At 37.4% G+C, this 21,437-nt stretch overlaps 1 protein-coding gene across 8 annotated transcripts in view; it reads left to right on the top strand.

The window, feature by feature from the left end:
- The first annotated feature begins 4,039 nt into the window (after positions 1 to 4,039).
- LOC136841639 (facilitated trehalose transporter Tret1-like) overlaps positions 4,040 to 21,437 on the top strand; it is a 54,056-nt gene continuing 36,658 nt past the window's right edge. For 3 of the 8 annotated variants that reach the window (XM_067108760.1, XM_067108764.1, XM_067108763.1), the window contains exon 1: positions 18,674 to 18,869. The gene's annotated coding sequence lies outside the window, so the exon portion shown is untranslated. Of the gene's footprint in view, positions 4,327 to 4,439; positions 4,560 to 14,099; positions 14,224 to 18,673; positions 18,870 to 21,437 lie in introns of those variants that run through there. The other 5 variants (XM_067108765.1, XM_067108766.1, XM_067108759.1 and 2 more) reach the window with 5 other exon arrangements.

Raw genomic sequence — 21,437 nt, 5'->3', positions numbered from 1 at the left:
AATTTCAAACCCAGAACATTCCAATATCAGAAATCATTCCAAAATTTGTAAAACACATATCGATAATAAAGACTTCTGCATTTTAGGCCATGCCACCAACCCTCAAGACCTTGTTATTCAGGAATCACTTTTTATTAAATAACTTGTTCCTTTGTTAAACACTCATACGTCCTCCTCCCCTCTGCATTTATCTTGACTTGTTTCTGTTTACGTTTACGTGTAGTTTAACGCTGTCATTCCTCTAGGTCGGTCGTTAATCTTTTTTTCTGTGTATAACTCCTTTCATGGCTACTTTCATTTTTAGTGTACTGTATATTCTGTTACCTTTCATTTTAATGTAGAGATTTTTTAGATTTCGTTCATTTCTTTAATTTTAATGTTGTGTACACTTCTGAAATTTTGTATGAATAATATCAGTTTTTTCAATTCTTAATTTTTAGTTTTAGCTTTTGCGATTTTACAAGGAATTTTATGCTTCATTTTAACAGCCCTGATGATGTCATTAAAAAGATAATTACGAAACGTTGGAATAAAGGCAGCTTTTTTTTAATAAGGATTGACTCCTGACTCCTTACACTAAGCTATACTGTATATACAGGGCGTTTCGAAATTAGAGGCCCCCCCCTTTACAGCATAAACTAAAATTGGTATGGACAAAAACAAAAGTAATTCAGAACAGGTATTTATTTAAGTTTCCCTCTGAGTATTTAATATTTTGTGTGGCCTCCATCTGCCTGTACCACAGCCTGCATTCTTGAGGGGTGTGATTTCAGCAAATCGCAAAAAAGCTGAGACTCAAACTCCATTTCCCTGAGTACTTCGGTCACCTCTCTTCGCAGGTCATCGAGACTTGGTATACCATCATAGTTCATTGTGCGTGCTTCAACACGATCCTGTAAGATACTACCAATGTTTTCACACACATTAAGGTCAGGGGAGCTACCTGGAAATTCGCTTGACGAGAAGAAATCGACACCACTGTTTCGAAGCAGCTCCTGTGTCTGAAGAGCCTAGAAACATGGTGCCTTATCATGCAAAAATGTCACTTCTTCAACAGATAACACATTTTCAGGATCTCTGAGGAAAGGAAATACTCCACCAGTAAGCACAGTTTCTCTGAAGTATTCGCCATTCCATGACTGTCCTTTTTCTTTGATGATCCACATTAACCATTTGGATGTGAAACAGAGAAAAAGTCCCAAACATTCAGGAAATTTCACAACTTGGCGATAGTGCACATCATCGCTGATATCATCCAACTTTGCAGCCCAAATGATGTCATTTTTATGATTTGGCCTCCTGACTGTGTAAATGAAGAATTCATCTGATGCGGCAACATGGAGAAAGTCAGCTTCATCCTAGTCTTTAACAAATGAACCACAAAACCAAGCACAGTCTTCTCTCTGTTGCTGAGTGATGTTGGGCTTGCTGATAACAAGAAATGGCTTGATACCAGATTTTTTCAACTCACGATATACAGCACTATAACTTCTCTTCTTTCCCCTTTTTGTTTCTAGTTCAAGCGCCAATTTACGTAAAGACTTTCTTGATCTACCCACTGCCTCAGCTATGACATCTTTTGACTCCTGAGAAAGGACTTCAGGCCTTCCAAGATTCTCATGCTTTTCGCGATGACAGTTATATAGATTTTTGTTCCAGTTTCTTTTAACAAAGGATTCATCTCTTTTAATGTATTTAGCTATTCAGGAACGTGAAATGAAGGATGCACCAGCATCCCTGGCCTCTCTGAAGGTTATAGCCCAGATTCGGTCAATCCATCTAATTTCCTCTGAGTCGTTAGCCATGGCTGTATCTAACTCCGTCACTCAGTCTGAAAATACAAGAAATGTAAAATGAAAAATAGCTTAATAGAAACTTAAAACAATGTACTTGGAGATAGGCTATAGCAGAAAAATTCATAACTTTCCATTTGTTCTGTGGAGGGGGGCTCTAATTTCGAAACACCCGGTATATATATATATATATATATATATATATATATATATATATATATATATATATATATATATATATATATATATATATATATATATATATATTACTAGAAATGGATGTCAGGGTAAAATCCAGAAGAAAATAATAATAAAAATGCTAAAACTTAAGAAATATGCACAAACATTAGCACTGCTGCATATCACCTTAGAAGAAGTATAAAATGCTCTTTTGAGCTCGTGCATGTAACGTCCATAAATAAACCGACAGGAATGCTATGTTCCACTGTTTCTGAGCTAGTTGAATGAGACCCCTTTGTTATTGGACAATGCGATACCATGACACCCTACTGCAGTGCAGAAGCTGATGTTCTGCTTAAGTGAATAAAAAAAAAAGTTAAGTATATCTTAGTTTTACCAGACCACTGAGCTGATTAACAACTCTCCTAGGGATGGCCCAAAGGATTAGACTTATTTTACGTGTCTAAGAACCAACTGGTTACCTAGCAACGGGACCTACAGCTTATTGTGGAATCCGAACCACATTATACCGAGATATGAATTTCTATCACCAGAAATAAATTCCTCTAATTCTTCATTGGCCGGCCAGAGATTCGAACTCGGACCCTGCAGAGTGCTATCGAGAACGGTACCGACCAGTCGAGCGAGGAACTGCTCAAGTGAATAGCTAATGCTAGTTCCTGATACACAACCACGAAAGGTGACAGCAGTTCTCAGCTGAAGTAAAGCTTATGAATGAAGGTGTGACAGAAAATTCCCACGGGGACAGTTTATATCATCACTACTATCTTTATGATGGTATCATCCCTTGCAAATTTTGTCAAAAACGAAAAATAGACCTGGAGGCAACAGACATCCAACTGTACATTGTTCCAACAACGATAGAATTGAACATATGAAGCTTGTGGCACTAATACTTGTCTCTTTCTCTGCATGTACAGTATACGGTAGTATGCAGTTCTGAGAACGTAGGAAGACTGAAAATTCCTGTAAAACGAGGTGCAGACACTTTTTAAATATGTTTAAATTGATGCTCAGATTTTGTACTTTTTCAAAATATGTTTTATCTATTGCGAATCGTGATTTCAAAATATATTCATCCACTGCAAATCATCACAGTTAATATTATATGCTTATATTCGGTTTTTAAATGATGAAGTTTTTTCGTCTTCTAATGCCGCGTCCGCACGGTCGAACTCTGTCTTCAGACTATGTCTTTGCCATACAAAGTATGCAAACTCTGGCCGAAATTCCGAAACTTCGTCCAAACGGCAGAGCTGCAGGGCAGGTGGGTTACGGGCTTTAAGGTAATCACTAATCAGCCGGCAGCAAGTCGAGGCAGCGTGTGGTTGTATGAAATACGGTACGATAACAATGGTATTTTCACTAAATAAGTACTCTACAAAGACTAAACGTGACAATTTAAAAAAAAAAAGGAACAAAAAACAAATATTCGAAGCGAGAGAGGGATGCACATAGGCTACCTCAGAGTCGGAATGGTCTTCACCTAAAACCTCCTCAGCAGGGTACCTGCAGGAATGATCAGAAGATTGGTTATCACTGCTTGGCATATTCGACACAGACGGTCCTGTAGTGTCGCCATCATTTAAAAAAAAGATAGATAATTAAAACACCACAACTTTGGCGTATATATACCATCTGTTCCACTTCCCGACTTCTTTGACATTTTCATTTGCCTTATTTCCCTACGGTACTTGTTTCTGAGATTGTCTATTTTTTTTTACATCACTTGTCAAAACTTTGAAGCTTTTACTGGTAATCTTATCGGTTATCACTTTGAGGGCTGCAGCACGTTGGTTTCTATTCCTATAAGAAACACCCCTCACTTTCCACAAACATTCATGTTCGTGCAATAATTCAATTAATTCAATAATGTTATCCCGAGACCAATACGTGTTTGAGTTGGACATGATGCACAGTAATAAATCTAAGAAAAAATAAAAAATCGTTCTTACCTCAGTCTGGATAGAAACAGACTAAAAACTGATTTTGCGTCTGACAGCGTCGTCGTTTCATATTCAGTCAGATTACAAGGGCATTGTTTGTGCCCTCTTTAACAGCAAACACGGACATTTCGTGGTTTTGTCCGCTTAAATTCCCCATTTACAGACAGTGTCTTTGTGTCTGCAGACAGAGTTCGACCGTGTGGACACGGCATAAGTCCCTTTCTTTCAGCAGCAAAAACAAGAGGGACTGGTTTACAATGTGAGCGATGATAAAACTCGGCACTCAAGAAATAGCACTAATACCAGCGAAGCATTTCAAGGGGCATATGGCCATAAATTTCCCAAGAACCCAAACAGGTCAACCACCACCTGTCAAGGAAGACGAGGTGAATTATTTAAGGTTATAGTGCTTGATTTAAAACAAAGTCATTATGGTTATATGAGAATTTTTTCTCTTGGTTTTGTTTGTTGAACACTCCGCTCATTTCGCTCATTTCAGGAGAGCGTATGTTGTCAACATATGCAGCGCTAATAAACTTGTTACCTCCAGGACGTAGACCAGGAAATAACTCGACCAACTACGATTGTGGCAAAGTTGAGATCAGCAGCCGTCCACAGAGTAAGTAGCGAAAGTTAATCGCCTTATTTTACTTTTTCCGGCCATTCAATTAACTTTTCTGTGAATCAGCTTTGAGCAATGAGCAGTCTTCACAGTCTGCGTTGCAAAGAATGTCATGCTAAATAACTTTTAGGAAATAATTAAGATGCCAAGTGGGAATAATGATATACTGAGTTCCGAGGAAAGGATCAGGTAAACTGGGTTTTAGCTGCTTATCTCGGTTAGATGTAGGAAATACGTTAGTATCCCAGAGAATACTTAAAAGAACTGAGTGAGCGAAACGGGAACAACGAAAATAGGATCAACATTAACCCTTCTGTGGCATCGACATTATTTATGGCTTAAATGTCAAATTTGCCCAAATAGTTTCTTTTGAGGGTAGAACTATATAGTAGCTCCGCGGCGGCGACTGCCTTCTAACTTAACTTTTTCTACAGTTTTTTAGTTGCTAATTATGAATTTACCTTTCATTTTTTGGCGCTGGAGTGCAATTAACCTGTAATTAACCCCTGAAATCCATCCAACAAGGGGTTTCCATGCGATCTTCACAAGACAGAGCACGGGTACGTCTGTTTCGAACGGTTCATATCCTGTCCGGCAAGTGCAATAACTTGTTAACGTATGGGTACCCCCCACCCCCGGGCCAGTACTAAACACGGCGAAGGGACATTCCATTTGGCCGACAACAAACAGATGCACCGCCAGTATCAGAATGCCTAAAAGTGTAGAAAAAACCAGTTGAAAAAGTAAAAACAGGCGCGGAGCTAATATATAGAATTACCCTTTTGAGTATGCGCTAACGAAGTAGGTAAGTTTTATTTTCAGTCAGTACACCCAGTGAAATAATATATTGAAACTATTCATTTGAAAACTGCTGCCAGATGTGCTTATAAGCTAATCAAAAACGTCATAGTGTAATTCATATGAATGCTAATAAAAATTCTGTTATTCTCCTTAAAGATTAATATTGCAATTCCAGTTACAAGTACATCAATATAGTGCTCATGTGCGCTTTCTTCATTATCATCAAATTTTGCAGTACATAAGAATAAAGGTAGACTAGCCAGTACCAGCCAAATCTTTCCGTGGCGTCCTAAGAAATATTGTTTGTATATTTTATGGATGTACGCAAACGTAGGTGACTGAAGACACCCTGTGGCCAGCATGTCTGGTTGCTCCCATTATTTGTTATCAAAATGCGGAATAGGTTCACTGCATTATAGACACAGATTGCGCCTCGGGGTGATCGAGAGTGGATTCTTAGCGAGAATATTAAGAGAATATTAGTGACTGGCTACATGATCAGAATATTCGGTGTCCATAACCACCAAGAAAAATTTGATGCGTGGTGTTTTATATTTCCTACTTTGCTGCAAGAATTCGTGCTTCCATGACCAGCAACGACGGGAGAAAGAAACGGGAAAGGTGGAGGTCTTTGACTGTCTTGTTTATAGCAGGCGCCAGACTGCTCACGCACTCTGATTCATGGGCATAGCCAAACTTGTTTTTATTCCTTTATGTTCACCGATTCTCATTCACGAAATTTCATTCTCTGGCACAACTGGACGAGTAAATGAATAATCTCCAGTTTGTGCTTTTTTTTGAGTAAAGGTGTGCATTGTTAAATGCTTAAGTAACATTTTGTTGAGTATAGTGACTAGTGTAAGTGGGGTCAGATGGAGTCCATTCCTCGGTGGTCAGTTCTGTCTTTATGATGTCAAGATGCTTTTATACCCTGTATGTTATAGGATGTATTCTTCGTCCAACCGAGCGTTCTCTAGCTTGTTTTGATTAGAGTATTTGTATACTGTTGTAAGCAGTTTTCTTTTTTGGCAGACGGTATGCTTCATTTGTTGAGTGAGCTATTTGCTAGTCTGCTTACGAGAGATGTTTTATATATAATTCGAAATGTATGTTTTCTGTTTTGACTCCGATAGCTTAATTCCTTTGACGAATCTTATGCAGTTATTTCGTATAGCTTACATTTTTGGTGGATTTTTCTTGTTATGATAACAAGGTGTATTCTATAACGGGACCTAGCCGGGTTTTGTTGAGGCTAATTTCTCTTTTACTGGTGTGCGCGAGAAGTGTTTGTGGTGTGATAACCCTGATTTGCCTTCTTATTGAGTACTTTCTCGCCCACATTTTTTTTAATGGTGTCCTTAAGGATTTCAGTGTTTGTGCCTAGGGGACTGTTCTGGTACATATACACCCCACATTTAATCATTGTGCTGGTGTTAGACCTTATAATTATGACTTGGATTCTTTTGCACATTTTCCATTTCATCCCCCCCGTGTCTCCTTCTTCTAGCTCTTGTCCTAATTTCAGTTTTGTCTTTTGTTTGCTTGTAGCCTGAGCCATCAGAGCACGCATCATGTACCATATCGTCTGCGAAATGAGTGATAAATGTGTTTTTGTGTATGGTGGGTGTAGTGGGATGGGATGGGCTTGGGGGTTTGTCATTGACGTAAGTGTTGGTCCTAATGTAACTCCTTGAAGTACCGCACTTGGGGTTTTGAAGGTTCTTGTTGTTGTGTTGATCGAGTTCTATTTTTCGTGCTCTCAAGAAGTTATAAATGAAGGCCGTGAAATTAAAAGGGTTGTGTAACTGGTGAGCGTTCAGACAGCGTCGAATGCTTTCCCAGCACCTCAAGTTGAAATCAGTGTGGTTTTGTTTGTTTCTATGTTCCTGTGAACGACCGCGTCACAATGGTAATGGGTAATGTGTGTTCTTATGTTGCCTAAAGCCAAATTGTTTTTCTGTTCAGATTTTGCTATATGTTAAAAAAAATATACAGTAGTGTCTGAGCTATCATTCTGTGTAATAGCTTGAGGATCATGTTTAATAAACAGATGAGTCTCTTACGTAGAGCAGTCTATTCCTGGTTTGCCTCTGAGGATTATTTTGATTTTTCCTAACATACAGAGGAAGCATTTAGTGTCAGGAATGCCATCATAGATGTCCTCTGCTCATTTATTTGCAATTTTCTGAAAAGCACTTCACTTGTATTTCGTTCATTCTGCCTTGTTTCTTGTGGAGCTCATAGCGTTGCTCGGTTCTGCAATAGTAAATAGCCTCATAAGAGTGCCGGTAGTCGACAGTTTTGTTTCAGCTGACAATTCCCGCCTTCACGATCTCCATAATAGAGAATTTCTTGGAAGCTGAGCATAGTCAGTAGCCCCTAAGAGGGTACTCCCGGGAGAGGGAATCAAGGTTTTTGTGTATGTATGTAGCCTATCTATACAATATTAAAACTCTGAAACGTTTGTTTGTTTGCACACCGGAATTTAACGGGCTGTTGCTGCCCGTAAGTCTTCCCCCTTCCCCCTCTTCCTTCCCCTCCCCTTCCACTTCCCCTCCACCTCCACCTCCCTTTCCCCTTCCCCTACCCCTCCCTTCCTCTTCCTCCCCCTTCCCTTCCCCTTCCCCTATTCCTCCCCCTCCCCTTCTCCCTCCCCTTCCCTCCTCTTCACCCATCCCCTTACCCTTCCGCCCTCTCCTCGCCCTCCCCTCCCACTCCCCTCTCCCCTCCCCTTGCTCCTCCCTTCCCCTTGCTCCTCCCTTCCCCCTTGCTCCCCCTCCCCTCCCCTTCCACCTCCCCTCCCTCCCCAAATATTCAAAATTAAGAGACGGTGGTCTCGTATTTAATTAATGTCTTACGTCATCCAACCATCTACCTATAACGGTTGTATTTTGGTTTGTGAGTTCTTCCCCTTTCTTTTCTTAGAATATCTCCGTCCAGCTGGAGCCCATATAGTTTGCTTTTGCAAACTATGTGCATAATATATATATATATATATATATATATATATATATATATATATATATATATATATATATACACACACACACATACATATATATATATATATATATATATATATATGTATATATATACTGTATGCATATATATATATATATATATATATATATATATATATATATATATATATATATATATATATATATATTCTTAAGAATTTATCCCTCCTCATCTAGTAGCCAGTGAGTAATTTATTCCATGAAGCATTTCCACCTTTCATTTGACTGTAGGGCCAAGAAAACATGGTGGGTGAAATAGGACCAAGCATATTTTGAACTAGAGAAAAGCAGTTAGCGCCTGTTTTTCACTCATGTAGGGATAGCCTCCCACCTCAGCTGACCTGGGGTAGGCCATAGTGACCCCCTTTCACCCCCCATTACGCGATATGGGAGTAGCTAGGCCATTATGGGCATGAGGACGTAGCCCGGCTGTGAGAGAGATAGGAACTTAACCTCTGAGTACTTAATCTTAAGACCACTTTTCCTTCACTCTTTTGCTGGCTGTATGACTTTTGCAGATTGACTTGGCCTGAGGTTTTGAACCAAACAACAAGTAGAATACACGCTGTTTCCCCAGCATCGCACTCCGCAGCTACCACTAAGTCGAGCAACACGCTCGGCGCTTTTTACGCTGGCGAGAACTAACTCAGGTACACGGCCGTGTCGTATCTGTTCAGCTCACACATTTACCAACCCAGGTATGTTCATCCACAATTAGTCAATAAGCCAGCCCTTTCCCTACCCCCTGAAATTCCTTGATTTTTCCATTCCTTCAAACTTCAATTTTCTTCCTCCACCAAAAAGCAGTCCCTTTGTTAAGTCACCCTACTTCGAGCAGCCCGTGAATCTCCCCATGACTTGCTTTGAAATCAACCTAATATGATTCAGTGATAAGTATTCAAATATCCCCTCCATTGTGCAAATTAAGGGCAAATTAGTTTAAGTGATATAAGTGTTTGATTCCTCCCCTGTGCGGAGATTTATTGTGTAATTAATAGCGAGGGAGATTTCCTTTCTCTTCCGTGTTTGTACTAACTCCTGACCTCTCTTGCAGGAGCCATCCTATCCTGTCCAGTCTGCAAATCTATGCCCCACTAGTTCTGACTGCCATCCAATTTTCGCAACCATTCCTGGTCGCAGCCTGATCGCAAGAATCCTTTGCCCACACAGAAATCATCTTAATTAACTGATTGCCATTATTCTGGAGTTCACCCCTTCCAATGTATTACTGTCTGTGAATTGATGCATTTTTAACATAACAGAGTCGTTTGTTATAACGGGGATTTTTGTATCTGTGGCCCCTCATATTTACATTGCTTATTTGCAAATTACTGCATTATTGCTCTATCGTATGTAATTTGTGTCTGTAAATTGTTTGCATTTTACATTCTTTTCTTGTCTTGCATATTTGCCCCATTCTCTGTAAATAAACCCCTTTTCAATTGTAAAATAATTCTAATTCCAAATGACGACCTTCACTATTTACGTAAATCCAGGAAGACTCTAGGGTAAGTTTCCATTAGTTCTCCTTTTATTCATAAACTCGGGCTCCCCTTGGTACGAAGGCAGTCTATAATAATAAATTGTTCCAATTCCCTCCTACACCAAGGACCCAGTTTATGACAATATACATTATATATATATATATATATATATATATATATATATATATATATATATATATATATATATATATATATATATATATATATATGAGATCAATGCTCTCTGTTGTTTGAAGGTTAAGACAGAAATTAAATCTTCCCAGGTATTACAAACATAGCAGGCACACCAGTGAGCGCGCGCTCGCGTACATATACACACACACACCACGCACACATATACATATATATATATATATATATATATATATATATATATATATATATATATATATACATGATACATATATATATATAATTATATGTGTATGTGTGTGTTTGTGTGTATGTGCGCGAGCGCACCCACACTGGTTTGCCTGCTATGTTTGTATTACCTGGGAAGATTTAATTTCTGTCTTAATCTTCAAACAGAGAGCATTCATTGATCTGCGAATGTCTTGGATACTGTTCTGTCTTGATCACAAGGAAACATGTCATACCTTTGCTTGAATTTAGAGTTTCGTTTTTAGCCGACATTATTAGGCTCTCCAAAAGCTACAACATATGTGAAAACAATTCTATTTTTTTAAGGCCAGTACCATTCAAAGATTTCGTGAAATTTCCTGCGTCAAACATTGCGCTTTTTATATCTGAAATATAATGTAATATAAAAATAAAACGGAAGCTAGATAAAGCTCCACTTTTTAAATATCGTTTTTGCCAGTCCAATCTGCCGATGATCCTGTACAGCCTAATCTGTTTGTGTGACATTGCTTGTCACTGACGTGCAAAGCTGCTGCGAGGAATATTCATCCCTTTTTTTACAGATTTTTTTCTCTTTTTGTCAGAATTTGAGTACCGTAGCATAATATTTTTCATTCTCTGAAAGTAAAGGTCTTACATTTCGCGTAAAAATAGTATTGCTATTGTGTAAACCAAGAGACGCTGAACGTACCGACACAAAGCACAAAATGTGAAGGCCCTCGAGACAGATGTTACGAAATAAACTGATGAATTAGACAGAAACATTGGACGTAAAAGGGAAGGAGACTGTAAAGAGAGAAGCATGACGGGTCTCATTGCCAAGGTCATGCACATGACGCAGCATCTTGGCGAGAATCGTCATATTCAAAACACTCACCTTGTATCTGAGACTCATTGTACATTCTGCATCTCATAGTTCGTTCCAAAAAGTCGTAGAATTTGTCAGTATTAAGATAAACTAAATTTGTCGTAATAATATGTGGCCATTGCTGTAAGCCAATGAGGGTTCTTTTAACATTCTCTTATATTTTTGCTCTTATAACTTCTCTTATATTTTTTCAAATGATTCTTTTCTATGTTTCATTTTTGCTTACGGCGTTCATATTAACAACTCTTTTTGGCAAGACGCCAAAATGTTAATAGCTGTTTACTATTTATGAAGATCACATTTTAAGAGTAAGCGGTGGGAATTTTCAAATCAGCATTAACCATTACAGGAAAAGCAAAGTGTGCTTCTGTCAACCAACACATCAGCTTCCTCATTTCCAAATAAGCAAATGCTTCCTAAAATCTGTAAGGGATTAAATTCAGCATGGACAGTAGCTACGTGGGGTAATTACTCACCATTCTCCTTTTACTCTTGTAATATGTAAAAATCATTTTCAGGATTCTGTTCTACCTTAAAATACAGTAGTTGAGAACCAAAATTTTGTAAGTACCCTTAAAAAAAATCATTTCATCTTACTTAGGGTGGACTGTTCCTTAAGTCTTGTCATATTTTGAAATAAAATCTGATTTATTGTCTAATACCAATACTCGTACGGTGATAAGTCTGACGTAATGAAGATATGGTATCAATCTCCTGACCCCAGTCTTTAGATGTATATAATATCATATATTTATTTTGTACTTTCCGTTTTACAGTTCATTGGCACAAAGTGACTGAATAATGCAAATTATATTTACAGTAGCTGTCCACGGAAATTCAGAGAAAAGCAGAGAACTCTGTATCCTGGAAGTAGATAGCCTGCTTGTATGTGTGTGTGGAAATGAAAGAGAACGGTTGTTAGGGAATTTGAAACTGCGTTGGCTGGTGACTATACTGAACAATTTATCTAAAGGCTACTGATGGCGTAGATGATTGATTTGAATGTAGGTTTAATAGAACAGAAAGGAATCTTTGAGTGTAATTCAGTCAAAAGAATTGGATAAGAAAATAGTGATTATATTACATATGTATAAATTGAGTGAATATGTGCAAAAGTAAAAGGTACCGAAGTGGAAAAACATATGAGAAGCAGGAAAATCCATATACGAGGATGGTGAGAGATATGTAGGAAGTAATGTAAATGGCAAAACACTCCAAGAACTGACGGTTCAGTATTTAAGGAGAAGAATTAAAAGAACGAGGAATGGAGAAGCTTCAGGATTTGATGTAATCGTGAGATGTGTTATGGTGACAATAGTATAACTGAGCAGCTGGCCAGGGTGAATATAATACGTATAGACTGTGTAAGTGGAATAACTGTAATAATTGTTTTTTAAGGGGAAGGTGATGTTGATTATAAGAATAATAATAAGGACATGACATTATTTAGGAATACTAGACAGGTGTATGATAGGGTTTTAACTGACAAAGTAGGATAAATAACATAAAGATTGATAAAGAGCGAACTGCATTGAGGATGTAAGCCGCATAGGACAATTTGTTTAGGGAAATTAGAAGTTTTTGATATAAGCAAACCATACCCTAGAATATGTAGACAAAGGATTAACTAATCTGGTGCAAAAATGTGTTTGAGGCAAAGATATTGTAGGCATTCATTTCTATGAAATATTTCAGTACCGAATTCGGTTATCCGTGAAGTCTGGGAAAGAACAGATGTGATGTAGGTGTGATTTTGTGGTTAAGAAAATGGATTATATGCATTATGGAGTAGCTGATATTTGCTGAAAATACATTGCTTATTGACGACAGTGTAAAGAGGCTGAAAACAGTAGCAAAAAAACTGGAAAGTGTTTGTATGAGGCGAAAGTTGCAGGCATAAGTAGAAGCCGGGAAGAGGTGTCTATCAAGGCCAAGATGAATGGTTGGAAGAATGGAAGTGGTTGAGTCTTATTGTATTTGGCAGTAGATGTAATGAATAATGGCAGGATTAGTTATGTGACTCGCTCAAAAGGTAAAGTAACTGTCATACAGCAACTCTGCATAATGTTGGGAAGAGAAGAAGAGTTTTCGTGGAAGACTGTGTGTGAATGAATGAAGGTTTTGTTGAACAAACTCCATTTTCGAGGCAAAGTATATCTTAGTTTAACCAGACCACTGAGCTGATTAACAGCTTTCCTAGGGCTGGCCAGAAGGATTAGATTTAATTTACGTGGGCAAGAACCAACTGGTTACCCAACAACGGGACCTACAGCTTATTGTGGAATCCGAACCACAACATGACTAGAAATGAATTTCTATCACCAGAAATAAATTTCTCTAATTCTTCATTGGCCGTTCGGAGAGTTGAACGCTGGGCCAACAGCGTGCTAGCCAAGAGCTCTACCCACCCCTCCAATGAAGAACTCCATTTTCAAGGGGATGTGAAATACAAATGAAAGAGAAAAGGTGAATTCTTTAGTATAAGCCGAATCACTAGGGGTTGAAATAGAGATCAGTTGAAACAACTGTGGTAAACTGGACATCTCGGAAGGAAATAAGTAGGGTCTTGAAAATGGGGAATAGGTGTTTGAAGGGAAAAACTTAAATGCGAGAGTGGATGCAAGGTAAAGGAGAGTGGCATTGCGCTGGAAAATGTCAGCGCACTGCTGATGAGCCTTTGTGCGTGTGAGAGACAGCAAGCGCCGTTGGTTTTTTCTGCATCGGGTTCCATCGTTGATTTCAGCAGCTAAATGATGAATGTGGCAATGGCTGCTGCCCTATTTCCTCTAGAGCAGCCCCATTTTCGGGAAATGTTACGTGTTAAGGTGAAAACTACTCAAGGGCAAATAGCCAGGAAGATAGACACTAATCTGTCAAACTTGCAGAAACACAACAAGCCAAACCTTATTGATACAAGGCTAAGCTGCTTATAAAAAATCCTGAGTAACTACTTGGCAAAGATAAGCAACTCCAACGTCAGTGTTTGTTCATTTCGAGACAGCGTGATAGCAGTGACGCACATGCGCTTCCAACTCGTCGGCGCATAATTATCGACTTGCATTAGCCGCAAGGAATGCAAACATTTGCCCGGAGACAGAATCAAAGAGGTAAGGATAAGAAATAGTTGTCGCCTTTTAAGTGATAAACGCTCTCTCTCTCTCTCTCTCTCTCTCTCTCTCTCTCTCTCTCTCTCTCTCTCTCTCTCTCTCTCTCAAAAATCTGGATATATAAGCGAATATTATTTCAGTTCACGCTAATTCTGATACTTAGTTTTAAAATGCTGCGGTGTCTTCATGACGGGTTATGAAACTTATCAGTCTCAGTTGGAGTGACTCTAAGAATATCAGAACAATATGATGAGTGCTGTCAATAAAAGTATTAACTGCAGGAAAACTAATAATGATGAAGACAAAATTTCAGGGTCGGCGGAATTTATTCCTGGTCACGATTGCTCATCGGGGGAATAGAGAAGGGTCTTAAAATAGCTGTAAAAATAAAAATAGCTATAAAATTAAAAATGATAAAAACCACATCTGTCTTCGGCAGGGATAATGGTTAATAACCTTATTTGTAGTAATGATGATTAAAAGACGAACATTTTCCGCAAATGGCTTCACAAGTGTTCAAGGAAGAAAGCTATTTCTCAATAGGGTGGGGAGTAAAACAACTGGTCATGTCATGAGAGAGCTCTTATGTTAATAGAAAACATAACAGAGTTTGCGATAACGAAAGAAAATATTTTCCTTTGTTGGAATAACGAATTTTTTCAAGATTTAGATTCTAAATGCCCCTAGTAGTTGTTGGAGCTCTTGCTGGATTTTTATTGTGGTCAGGACAGCGACTGGAAAAAGAAATTCATATTTTTACTAGTAAATGCTGACAATCAAAAGACGAAAACTTTTATCAAATAAGTTGACTTAATGCTGATTTCAGGTTTAAATTTTATCCAAGCAGGTCTAACATAAAGTTAAAAAGGAAAAAAAAACTCAAATAAGCAGCAATATGTATCCTAACCAATGAATGCCGTGGTTTGTAACCAATAGTACCCAGACCAGATATTTTAGTTAACCAATGTATTCCTTATACCGCTATTGAAAAAACCGTTTAGCCAAAGTCTCTTGCCATCCATAAATAAAAAAAACACGCCTTATTCTTGCAATGAGAGACAGCAGATAGTTCCAAGATGTAAGTTCTTAGTTGACACACTAATGTGATCATTTAATTTGCAAAAAGTGCATTATGATTTTCATTTATTTGCCCATAAATGGTTGACATTAACTTCCATACTGACGTAAAGAGCGAAACATTATATTGGTCACAAATGTTAGTGTAGTACTACCTGATATGGTTTATCTATACAAAAACGAGTTATCTCGAGAAAATGTAACTACATTTAATGTCGCAATTATGGGACTATTTTTACGCATTCTTGTTTACTGTTCTACCATTGTCTTTCAGTAAGGACTCACGTTGTTGTAGACGTATGGCGCTTACCTGTTGAAGATGGGGATATTTGGGCACAGTGGCCCATATGGGCAGAGGCTCTTTCTGACCAGACTAACAGCATAAGCTTCGGATTTTGTCTTTGCTTTTCCACTCAATCCTTGTTTCTAGCCCAGGAATAGCTTTGGCAGGCTCCATTCTTAATTGTTGCTGTGTCTGCTGCATCTTCTGATCACATCTGAATCTTGCATCAGTGCTGGCACTTCGATTTTGTACAAGTTCCTGCATCCATCTTTGTTCAGTCTTCATTTCTGATCACTAATGATTTTTTCTGTTTTTTTTTTTTGGTTAATAACGTCCTTCTTTTCAGAACTTACTGTAGTATTGCATATTTTCCGATAGGCAACGTCGATTTTATTTTTCCTCTTTCTATATGTTGCAATTGTACGCTTATACGTATATCTGAAGTTACTGCTAACTCCAACCCTATAAACAAAATGAACGAGGTTTCAACAGCAATATTTTTAGCTCTATATAAAAGAACATTATTGGTACCTGGACTAACGACGAACAGTCTTGTTTGTTTCGATAATTCATGTGGACTGGAATGACTAATAAATTAACCTAATTAACATTTGAAGACAAAATTACACCTTGTTTTGCTACCAAACTTAAATGAAAGTAGCAGGAAAATAAATAGTGTATAGAATTGTCAAGAGGAATTATTATAATGATATACAAATAGAAAAACAAAGGAGAAACAACTCAGTTTTATAGGGCTTTTGAAGCTAAACTTCTACAGTTGACATTTATTTTTTTTTATCACCTGCTATCTTAAGGCACTTCTCACCAAATCAGATATTAAACGATTCTTGATCAATTAGACAGTTTGGGGGAGGAAGAGAAAATCCTTATGGGAGGTTGCCATTATTTTTTTTTTAAGTGTGCCCGGTGTCCTTTCTGTCATATTCGACATATTTTATCGTTTTAGTCTTCCAGATTACTGGATTTTGTGTACTTTGAAGCCTGTTCCCAAGGATTGTATAATCGATAATTGCTCCAAGTGCAGTCCATCCTCCATCTATCCATTTATCTCTGGTTGATCAAAAGTTGGTCTGTAAGCCGTTATAAGTACCATCAGTCTAGATACTTGCCTTTTTACAGACATGTAGGCTTCCTGTGACGGTAAGGTGAATGTTTACGTGAAGAACAGAAAGTTGTGTACATGCGATGCCCTTTTAGATCTAATTAATTAAGTCTCATCAACCTTGACAATGATTTTAAGATTGAGCTTATTGATATAGGTTTTAGCACGGCATTTGGCTTAGGTAACCACAATGCTTTTTTATTTAAACCTCACAGCTTAAACACTGAGACTATGTACTTTTCTAACTCTCTTAAAACAGTTATTGTTTTTAGGTCTTGACAGTATTGAGACCTACGTCTTGACCTGTTCCACAGGGTGATGTCCTGAGACATTTGTTGTTTGTAGTTGGTTTTAAAAACGCAATATAAAGTCTACAGATTGTGCTACTCTTGTTGGAGCTATTTCCTCCCTCACAATGCAAAATAGAGTATCTGCTAGCCAGAAAAGAGATCTAGAACGGATCACCAAGTGGTGTAGTCAGTGAGACATGAAGGTGAACTCTAAGAAGCCGAGACTATTCATTAGCCGTTCCTGCAATTTTCTCTGCTCCATGTTACCTTTGACTCCAAGCTGTCTTGTTAACAGTATTTAAGCAATATCTTATGCTACCAAGAATTAGGTATTGATCATATAGCTTCTGCTATCCACTGATATGATGGTAGTAATGTCATGTTTCAGAGCATTTTCTTTCCTGTGTGGATGTCTACAATGGTAATTATAAAATAGATCGATGGGAATTATTATTTTTAGCCATCATCCGCAAGGTCTATCACACGTGGTAATTCTATTAGTCCCGTTAATGCTTGCACCACAAGATACATGTGCTACTGATTTACAGAGTATTAACACCTACAGTATAATATGATGAAATGAAGCATTACCACACTCCCAGTACCACTAGCATTCAATTTCTTCCGATGAATATCTAGAATTATTTTCAGTCACTTGGTGATACCATTGCTCCTGAATTAGAGAGAAGTTGTGATACTATTTTTAAGAATCATGTACTTTTGCCTTAATTTTTCTGACGAATGGAAAACAGGGCAACAGTGACTGGAGTATTGTGGAAACTGACGCACAGAAACAACTAATGAGAAGGAAAAAACAAGCATTAGTTAGGAATGGTTGAAGAATTAAGAATGTAATAAAAATGGAAAACGGTATACAACAGGAAAACGAGATAAACGCAGCACGTTACATGACTTCCAACGCAATATCATAAGAACAATGTTACCACATGCAACAATAGCGTCACCACCACAATAACAACTGAACAACAGTAACTTGGTGACGTCACAGCCTTCCATCACCATCAGAGTAGATATTTGACTCGACAAAGAAGACCGCAATTGTTATTAATATTTTATCCATGTTTGTTGTATCAGAGATTATACTATATAATATTTTGGAATTAATCACTGCACAAAATAGCACCAAACGCCATCCCAGTCATTCGCAGAAGATCCATTACACCACTTCGTGATCCTTTCTAGATCTCTTTTCTGGCTAGCAGATACTCTATTTTGCATTGTGGGGGAGGAAATGGCTCCAACAAGAGTAGCACAATCTGTAGACTTTATATTGCATTTTTAAAACCAACAATTTTGCCACTGGTATACAGATAACATACAAGAGATTGCCTGCTAGCTAGAGCTAACGTGATTAGACTTAAATTGAGCTGACCACCTTCATAATAAACAAGCTTAGTCCAACATTTAGAGGCAAAATTATACGTAGTTGTACCATCAAAACTGAAATGAAAGTTGACTGGAAATAAATGGGAGCTATGGATATGTTAAGAGAACTTATTACTATGATTTGCAAACAGTAAAACAATGTTTCATATTTTCCTAATGCCTGGAAGACCATTGGTGGGGTCCACCGTATGCTGTCAGGTAACCGGGTACGGTCTGGCGCCTGGCATCACCCCATCCTGCCTGTATAAAAGCCAAGGTATAAAAGCAAGGTGGCAATCGAGTTTCATCTTGCGCTCTCTCTCCCTCTTGCTCTCGGACTGGGAGTGACCCTCTCTCTCTCTCTAGCTCTGCCTGGCAACCATTACTCACTTCTTCAGTCTCGCTTAAACTCAAGCAAGAAGAACAGCTGACATAGAGAAAGTGATTTGTTGAAAGGAATTTATCCATTCGTAGCGTCATTGTTGTGGTAGGAATAGTGATATTTTTTAAAAATCGATTTCATCTTCATTTATATTGGAAAACGTTAAAATTTTCTGAAAGAGAATGAACTCACGACTGTCTGATCATGACAACAAACCTGTATCAGTGATAGTATGATGTATTTACTGCTTCATGTTTCCATATTCAATAAGTTGCGTATGAGTGATAGGATGTTACCGGATTTTCATCCGCTTAGTAGTCGATTGAAGAGCCATCTTGTTTGGCGCCGAGTTCCTAAGACAAAACGGAGGAACTGTTTGTTTACCATCTCTTCGTTTTGCAAGATGGTAGTAGTTAGTGTCCCGTGGCCTAGAGATGCAAGCAATTCTTGTTTCATAGGTAACAGGCATAGTTCGCATTCCGAGATATCTGTCTTAGGGTCTTTTTCGAAATAAAGTAATCACTAAAAAGAAATAGTAAAACTAAATGATTTGTTGGAATAAGTCAGTGAAATTATTTAATCCGTAAATACGTTATGTGGAAGTATTTCCTGACTTAGATTTTTTTTTATCAAATACTGTGCTCAGATCGAAACAAAATTGAACCAAACACACACACGTTACACACACACACACACACACACACACACACACACACACACACACACACACACACACACACATATATATATATATATATATATATATATATATATATATATATATATATATATATATATATATATATATATATATATATCTACAGTATGTATCTCGTCTCTTTTTTGACGAAGTTCCGAATGTGAATTTTTTTTAGTTATTTGAGGTAACCGCATTGACGGTAATTTTTTCATTGCCTTCTTCTTTCAGCAAAGCATCTGGTCTGTCTCTCTCACCATGACAGACTTGGTACTCTGTTGAAACAAGAATACAATGAAACAAACTCGGTCAATGCGGTTACCTCAAATAACTAAAAAAATGCACATCTATATGTATATATATATATATATATATATATATATATATATATATATATATATGTGTGTGTGTGTGTGTGTGTATGTATGTTGTTTTATATATATATATATATATATATATATATATATATATATATATATATATATATATATATATATATATATATATATATATATATATATATATATATATATATATAGAATAGCGTACAAGTGTTCAACAAACAACCAAAACTTAGAGGACACCAGTTGCGCGCGTTTGTTATTTGAGAATAGCAAGCTGTAGTTAGCACAGCATGATGAGCGTTTCTGCTAGATCTGTATTGCAATCCAAAACAAGCCAGTAGCAAGGCAAATTATAACACTAATATCGAAGAGATTGCCTCAGGAAATATACACGTTTTTGTTATTCAGTATTTGTTAATGAGAAATGGAAATATATAACAAATAAATTATATAACAACGAAATTTCAGCGTATTCGGAGTGCAAGAATTTTTGGGGGCTGTCCTTTTGTTTATTAGCAGTGTTCAGTTTGTTCCACTTATGATATTATCTTGTCAAAGAAAAAAAGAAAGAGGAAGCGTGATATGAACTGTTGCCTTTAAATCTAATTAAGAAAGCGGGTGTGTTTGTGCTCGTTTATCCGTATATCATACCAGACGCTCCTCCGTTTGTTTATGCGTATGCTCTTACAATATCAAGAGGGCGTAGAGGTGTGTTCATACATTGTACATGTATAAATATACGCCGGTATCGGATCACGCGTATATATGAAATCTTATATGGTTACCAAGTTACCATTAACCGCAGCTCACAAAAAATGACTTGTTTGTCCAGCAATTTTCACTACCCAGTTACGCGAAAGGAAATCTAGTGGGCGTATTCTACGCTCTCCTTAGTATTAAGCCATAAAGATACTGGACAAATACGAAATTAACAACTCTGTGAAATATGATAATATTTTACCATATACTTATCTCTCCTTTTATCAACAAAACCCCCATTTTTTCTGAAGCTGGTCTTATTCGTCTGTGTAATCTGGAAATTCTGAATTCATCTAGATTACTTAGGTATTAAAATAGAATTTTTGTAAAAAAACTGCATGCAGAAAAGTATAAGCGTAATCGTACGTATATACAAATGGTATGTTATTAGATTAGGTGATTTTGTAGGCATTTTGTGGTACATTCGGCATGAATAATACCCTTGTCGGTTGAGACATCACATCATTTTGCAAAATTAGCCGTTCATATAAGCTTTTTGTATCTTGATGAATTCTACAGTTTCCGGGGAATATGTCCTTTTTGCGGGAGGAAATCCTCTTATGAATTTCAAGGTAAAGTTGCCGAGAGCAGTATAGGAGATAATGATAATGAAGGCTTTTCCAAAACACAGTGGCTGTAATTATTAGAGGAAGATCAACTTAAATATCTCTCCTCTTTTCCACCATGCTTTTAGCTATGAGCTTTTTTCACAACAGCAGAACTTTACCTATTCTTAATTTTTCTACAATTTTTAGCAGTTCGAAGAGTTTTATTACATAAAATATTTTTTTCGTCCTTATATTTTGTTCATGTTATTTTATGTCTCAAAAATCCATTTCTAATGCATTTAATTATTGTTTAAAGTCTTCTCTG

This window comes from Macrobrachium rosenbergii, chromosome 9, assembly GCF_040412425.1.
Source record: "Macrobrachium rosenbergii isolate ZJJX-2024 chromosome 9, ASM4041242v1, whole genome shotgun sequence".
Lineage (NCBI taxonomy): Eukaryota > Metazoa > Arthropoda > Malacostraca > Decapoda > Palaemonidae > Macrobrachium > Macrobrachium rosenbergii.
Note: the sequence above shows the minus strand (reverse complement) of the source record. Positions and strands in the feature narration are given on the sequence as shown.